We start from the raw sequence: 6130 nt of genomic DNA, 5'->3' as shown, positions 1-6130 counted from the left end.
CTCTCGTTGTACCCTGGAGAGAAACAGGTGGTGGGTATGAGAAAAAAAAAAGACAAGAGACAAGAGCTGGGGTCAGGTGGAGGTCCTCTCTCCTGAGCTAAGGGGAACTGCCCCAAAACAATAGAGCATTTATTATACCCTTGAGAGGCTGGTTAATTTCTGCCTCGCTGCCCAGCAATGAGTTAACAAGTTACAATGGCTTGTTTACTCTGAGGAGCTCCCGTGTTCTCCGGCTGGTTTCATCCTGCACGTGTAGTTATTTTCCAGCTTCAGTGGCTCCCAACACACCACTATGTCTGACTTTATTTTATATTTCATAGGGCAATGTAGGCAATAGCTGGAATTAAAATTTCTAATCAACTGGCCTAAATGAAGAAGGAATGATCTGAGTTGTACAGGTGGCCCAATACGAACAGAGCATTTTAAAAGAGATAGAGAGAGGCCCGAGTCTGTCTCTGCATAACTTGACCTGCAATTGCTAGCTTTAAAAGCAAAAAGAAGCCATGAGTCTTTTTTATTATAGCTAGAAATTGGGAAAGGAAAGAAAACGAATTTTTCTCTAGAACCTCCATAAGGCAGAATAGCACTGCCAGCACCTTGACTTTAACTAGTGATACCCATTTAGAACTCTCATTTGCAAAGCTGTGAGATTATTAAAAAATTGCATTATGTTAAGTCATAGGTGTCCAAATTTTTGTGATGCATGGGGCACACTGGTAAAAAGGAATTTATTGGGAGGTAGATAATAGATGATAGATAGATTAGCTAGTTGGATAGACAGAGATTAGAGTGAACTGTTTTTATACATGTAATATAGTGTATATGAATAAGAAATCATCCTTTATTTTTTATATTCCTTATAACATAAAAAGAGGCTAACGTATATATAAACTATGTGCAATGGATACAGGAGACAGAAGTGAGCAGCATTCCACTGTCACCTGAACAGTCTATGGAGGAACACTGCCCTGTACAGTCATGGGAAATATTGATAAATGTTATATAATACCATTAAAAGTTCATGATGTTCTGGGGTTACATTACTAGCTATTCAGCATCTCATGGGGCCCATAGGCCCCAGATTGGATACACTTGAGTTAAGTTATGACTTAGGTTAAGGTTAGACATTACTGTAGCAATACAATATTAAACCACCAGATATTTCTTTTCCTTTTCAGAATAACTCAATTAAAAAAAATAATAAACCTGGTTTTTCTCAAGTGGGGAAAAGATTCATAAGCTTCCTCATTTCTCTTTAATTACTCCTAATATCTGACGAATGGTTATGCTCTGTGGAAAGAGAGATGAGCATAAAAATGAGGATGATGATAGTATAAACAGTGAAAATCTTGAGCACTTAGAAGGGCTTCAGATTTGGGGGAAGCAATGAGGTTCCAATTTGAGCTTATGAATTTAGAAGCCGTGGGTTTCTGAGAGAAAGGCTCATATAGGATGGCAAACATGCTGTCAGGAGAAAGTTCAGCTTGCAGGATGGGCTCTGGAGAGAACCTGTTTTGACTGTATTTGCAGCTCACAAAACTTCTTAGCATTTCAGTTTCGGGGAGGTGCAAGTCTGCTCAGGCATTCAACAAAGAATAATATAGATTTAACTTCCTATTCTGTTGTTTATTTTAAAGTGAAGAATTCTGCTGAGATTCTCTTCTTTCACTTGCTTATCTACCTTACTGTTTTTGTTCCGAAGTGCTGGTTTAAGAAGTGCTTTTGTGCTAATATTGTTCAGACAATTAAATGTTCATATTTTGTACTCTGAGTAACTAATTTAAAGATAGCAATATGCAATGTATTAACCATTATTACCCTCCTATTATCTTGTTTTGAAATTTTTGTTGTTTTTTCTCTTTAAAATGAAGAAAATAATTACTTTTCTCGCACTGTTTCTCCTTCTGGATATAATAGTCACCATATTCTCTACCCTGAAATTGGTTCATTCCTGTTTCTTTGAAAATTAAGTTTCTTTTCAGTTCTTTTATGCCATTAAACAACACCACATTAAATTCATTGTCTTGCCATTTCCACTTTGAAAACATCAAACCAAACTTTTGTAGAATTTATAATTTTTGACAGGTCCTAACAGTGAAACTTAGATAAAGGAACTGAATAAAGGAATTTCTGGAGTATGAAATACATGCCATGTTCTGTACTAGATATTTCTGTTATAACCTAGCTATTGCGCCACATTGCAGTTCTGTATGCGCCTGTTTGACCTGGCAAACTCCGTTTTAAAATTGTTTTTTTAACCAACTACATTGTTTACCCTCATGCTTGTGTTCTGTATATGCCATTTCAAGGTTTTAAGCTTTCTGATGAGTTAAGATGGCTTGCTAAAGTCCCTTAGCTGACTTTCTGCTGAGTTAAGATGACTTGCTAAAATCCCTTAGCTGTCTTTCTGCTGAGTTAAGATGACTTGCCAAAACCCCTTAGCTAAAAGGACCATCCTATTACAAGATGTTTAAACTGCTGTTCCCGCTTCCCTTCCCCTGTTCTCCAATGGTGTGACTTTTTGCTGTACCCGCCAATTTTTGAACTGCTTGTTCCCCAACCCTAAGCTACGACGCCAAATCACCCCATCCCCTGGCCCTCTTCATCCCCGCCCCTTACGGTTACAGTGATTAAATTCAGAGCGCTTAGTCTGTGAGGCGCGCATTCTCGGATCGATCTCAGGAGTCTGTGTCAGCCAGGCCTGCTAATAAAGCCTTTGCTCCCCAAATTCAGAGTCTCACGGGTCTTCGCTTCCCTCGGGGGTCTTGAGACCACCACAATTTCCTCATGCATATCTTATTTAATGTCTTTAATAATAACCCTATAAATTACACATGGTGACTAGTTTTCACCTAAAAAGATGAAATAGCTATAACCCAAGTAAACAGATAATTTTCCTAGTATCACTTACATAGTAAATGGCATAGCTGGAATTTAAAACTAGATCTGTCTGATTTTCTTAAGGAAGAAATATGAAAGTGAGATTGATACTTTGCTATAAGGACTTGTAAGACATGTATATTTATTTTATAGATTTTTAATAGACTATTTTTAGATCAGTTTTAGGTCTACAGAAAGATAAGCAAGAAATAGTTTCTACATAACCCCTTTCTGCCTCCCCCCACCACATTTTCTCCTGTTATTAACATCTTGCATTAGTGTGATACATTGGTTACAATTGATCATCTAATAAAATACATTAATATTAAGTAAAGTGCATAGTTGGCATGGTTCTCTTGTTATCTTCTATAGTTTCATGAAGTTTTGACAAATGCATAATATTCCAGATCCACCATTAAATAGGATACAGAGTTTCTTTTTATAAAAAGTGAAAACTCTGAGTCGAGAGTCATATTTATTTTTTGCATATGGATGAATAGTTATTCAGCACTTTTTTATATTGAGTGGGTATTATATTATTTGTTTGCAAAGTGATTATTCTTTCTTTCTATATAACATTTTAAGTATTACAGCTGGAAATTAGTTCTACATAGCATTGGCCTGTAGGGGATCTCCAGATATCTTTTTCTTCTTTATTCTATCTCCAAAATGGACTGGGCTATGATTCTTTTGTATTAAAAATAATTCTTCGTTAAGAGGTTTGAGCTAGGCCTTGCATGAAAAAGAGAATTCAAATGTGTAACAATTTAGAATCTCTTTTCCCTAATTCTGAGCTACTTTCCCTGTGCTTATCAAAACCAATAAAATGGAGGTTGTGCTCATTTTGGATGCAAGCTCTACACCATCCAGGTGTCAAAAAAAACTGTCCTAGTCTTTTGAATTCTTTTCAAGTTCTTTCAGAGCTTCCAAGAAGGGGCACATTGGAGACTTTGCTTGCAGGTTCAATGCGCTGAGCAGGACTCTCCACTACTTTCACTAAAAGCAACTGAAGCAGATCAAAGCTATTTAAAGCAACACTGCTTGCCAGAGTTCTCCACTGGCATCTGGAATGAAGGTACCTAAGCAACAAAATGAAGCTTTTTTTGCTTTGTCTCCTTTCAATGTAAAACCATTGATGTCTGAGTATGATTCAATAATTTATAAGACACTTGGAAAAATACCACAGTGCCTTCTGTTTTGTCTCTCTATATGTTTAACTGGTAACACATTCAGAGCCCTTCACTTTGACACATGAAATTAAACTTTGCCAGGTTGGTTTACTTTAGATATTCCATAAATTAAAATGAAGCTTAAATTACTTTTGCTGGTTTGCATAAATATCTAAATTGAGAGATTATATCAGTCTTTTCCAGATTTAAGAGAAGAGTATGTAACTTTTACTTAAAAATCCATCACAATCAAAGCACTCCATGTGGCCTTGCAGATATCAGAGCAATCACTATGCACACAATTTCATTAATCCAAAAGATCACCTATGAAATAAGTGTGTGGCTCCCTTTTCTTTTGTAAAAGGAAAACATTGCAGGTTATACATCAATTATCTTTTCGTTTATTCAACCATTTCTCAAATACCTGTTGAACATCTATTATATACCAGACAATTTACTAAGTGATGAGATATCATAGTTTAGTGAGAATTTATAGTTTATAAAAAGGTCACTATAAAGCCAAAGCAAGTTGATTTGTTGACCTTTAACATATAAAACGTCACTGTGTTGATATGGCTTACAGTCTCCAACGACACAAACAAAAACCTTCAAGATAAACCTCTCAAAAACAGAGGTGAAAAATTCTCTTATGTTTGTGTCCACATGGCCAGCTACATACGCTTGAATTTGTTTTAAGCTTGGTGTTATTGAAAGACCACGGCCACTGGGTCGACTCTAATTTGGATTTGTTAGAAAAGATTTGGCAGAAATTGTAACTTCCTTGAGTCTTTGGCTCTGGTGAGAAAAGGAGATCACAAATGTGAATGAGACAAAAGATGTCTGCATCTTTCACTTGGTTTGAATAGTGGCTTTTCTCCCAATAACACAAGCCTGACTTTCCCCTTATCTACAACTTAACTAAAAATAGAATTGACTCTTCATCGTTATTGTATCAATAATTCACAGAAGGCATGACAGTTCTGAAATGGAAGAGGAGGTGGTATTCCTTGAAAACATAAATAAAGTACAATAAAAGGAAGGAAAAATGAAGCAAATTATTTCAGGAATTGATACCATGTGAACACAAATTAAAAGAATAATTTAGAATGTAACACACAATACTTTATTATATGGAATGTTTTACATTCTTTGCAACCACAAGAGCACAATTAAGGCAACCACAAGAGTATAATTAAGATCTACATCTGTTTGCTTTAGCAAATTATTTGTTCACTTGTGACCAAAAATGTGCAAGTTAGTTTGACTAATACTAAACTCAAGAGAAAAAGTACATGAAACAACTTCAATAAAAGAACGAGGAAAGTGCATACAATTTAAAAAGCCAAGTAAAAGTACTGACAATTATTTTAAAATAGGAAAAAACAGCAGTAACTGAAAGAAACATCTCTCTAAAGAGAAGGAAGCATGTGGACACTCAGCAGTCTTGTGCAGGTACTCTGATTTCTTTGCAAAATGTAAGACAAGAAAGTATCTCTGGGAGCTATCATGGACTTTAAATGGTGAATATAACTCTGGCAATTTATAGGAATGGCCTGTGTTGATGACCATTGTTGGAGAATTTCAAATAAGCTAAAGGCTGCCTGAAATTCCTGATGCTAAAACTGACACACTTCTGTACTGGCAATATACTATACATAAAATATGAACATACATCATTTGTTTTTATTTTCATCTTTATGTAATTTCTAATTTTCAATTTTAGGTGCTTGGCATAGCTACTGAATTGTTTCACCTTTTTAAATTTAATTAAGTTTATTGGTACAACTTAAATATATACAATAATCACATTCATTATAAGGAATTTGTACCTATACATAATATACCTTTGGTACACTGATTTCCTTTTTTGTGTATATTCTCAGAAGTAGGATAGGTGTATAATATGGTATTTCTATTTTTAGTTTCTTTAGCATCCTCTAAATTGCTTTCCATAGTGACTGTACTAATTTACATTCCTACAAACATTGTATACGACTTCTTTTTTCCATATCCTTGCCAATATATGTTATTGCTTTTCTTATCATAGACATTTTAACTGGGGTGAGATGGTTTCTCACACC

This window comes from Chinchilla lanigera, unplaced genomic scaffold (assembly GCF_000276665.1).
Source record: "Chinchilla lanigera isolate Chin_1 unplaced genomic scaffold, ChiLan1.0 scaffold00025, whole genome shotgun sequence".
Taxonomy (NCBI): Eukaryota; Metazoa; Chordata; class Mammalia; order Rodentia; family Chinchillidae; genus Chinchilla; species Chinchilla lanigera.
The sequence above is the reverse complement of the archived record's forward strand: the minus strand, read 5'-3'. Positions refer to the sequence as shown.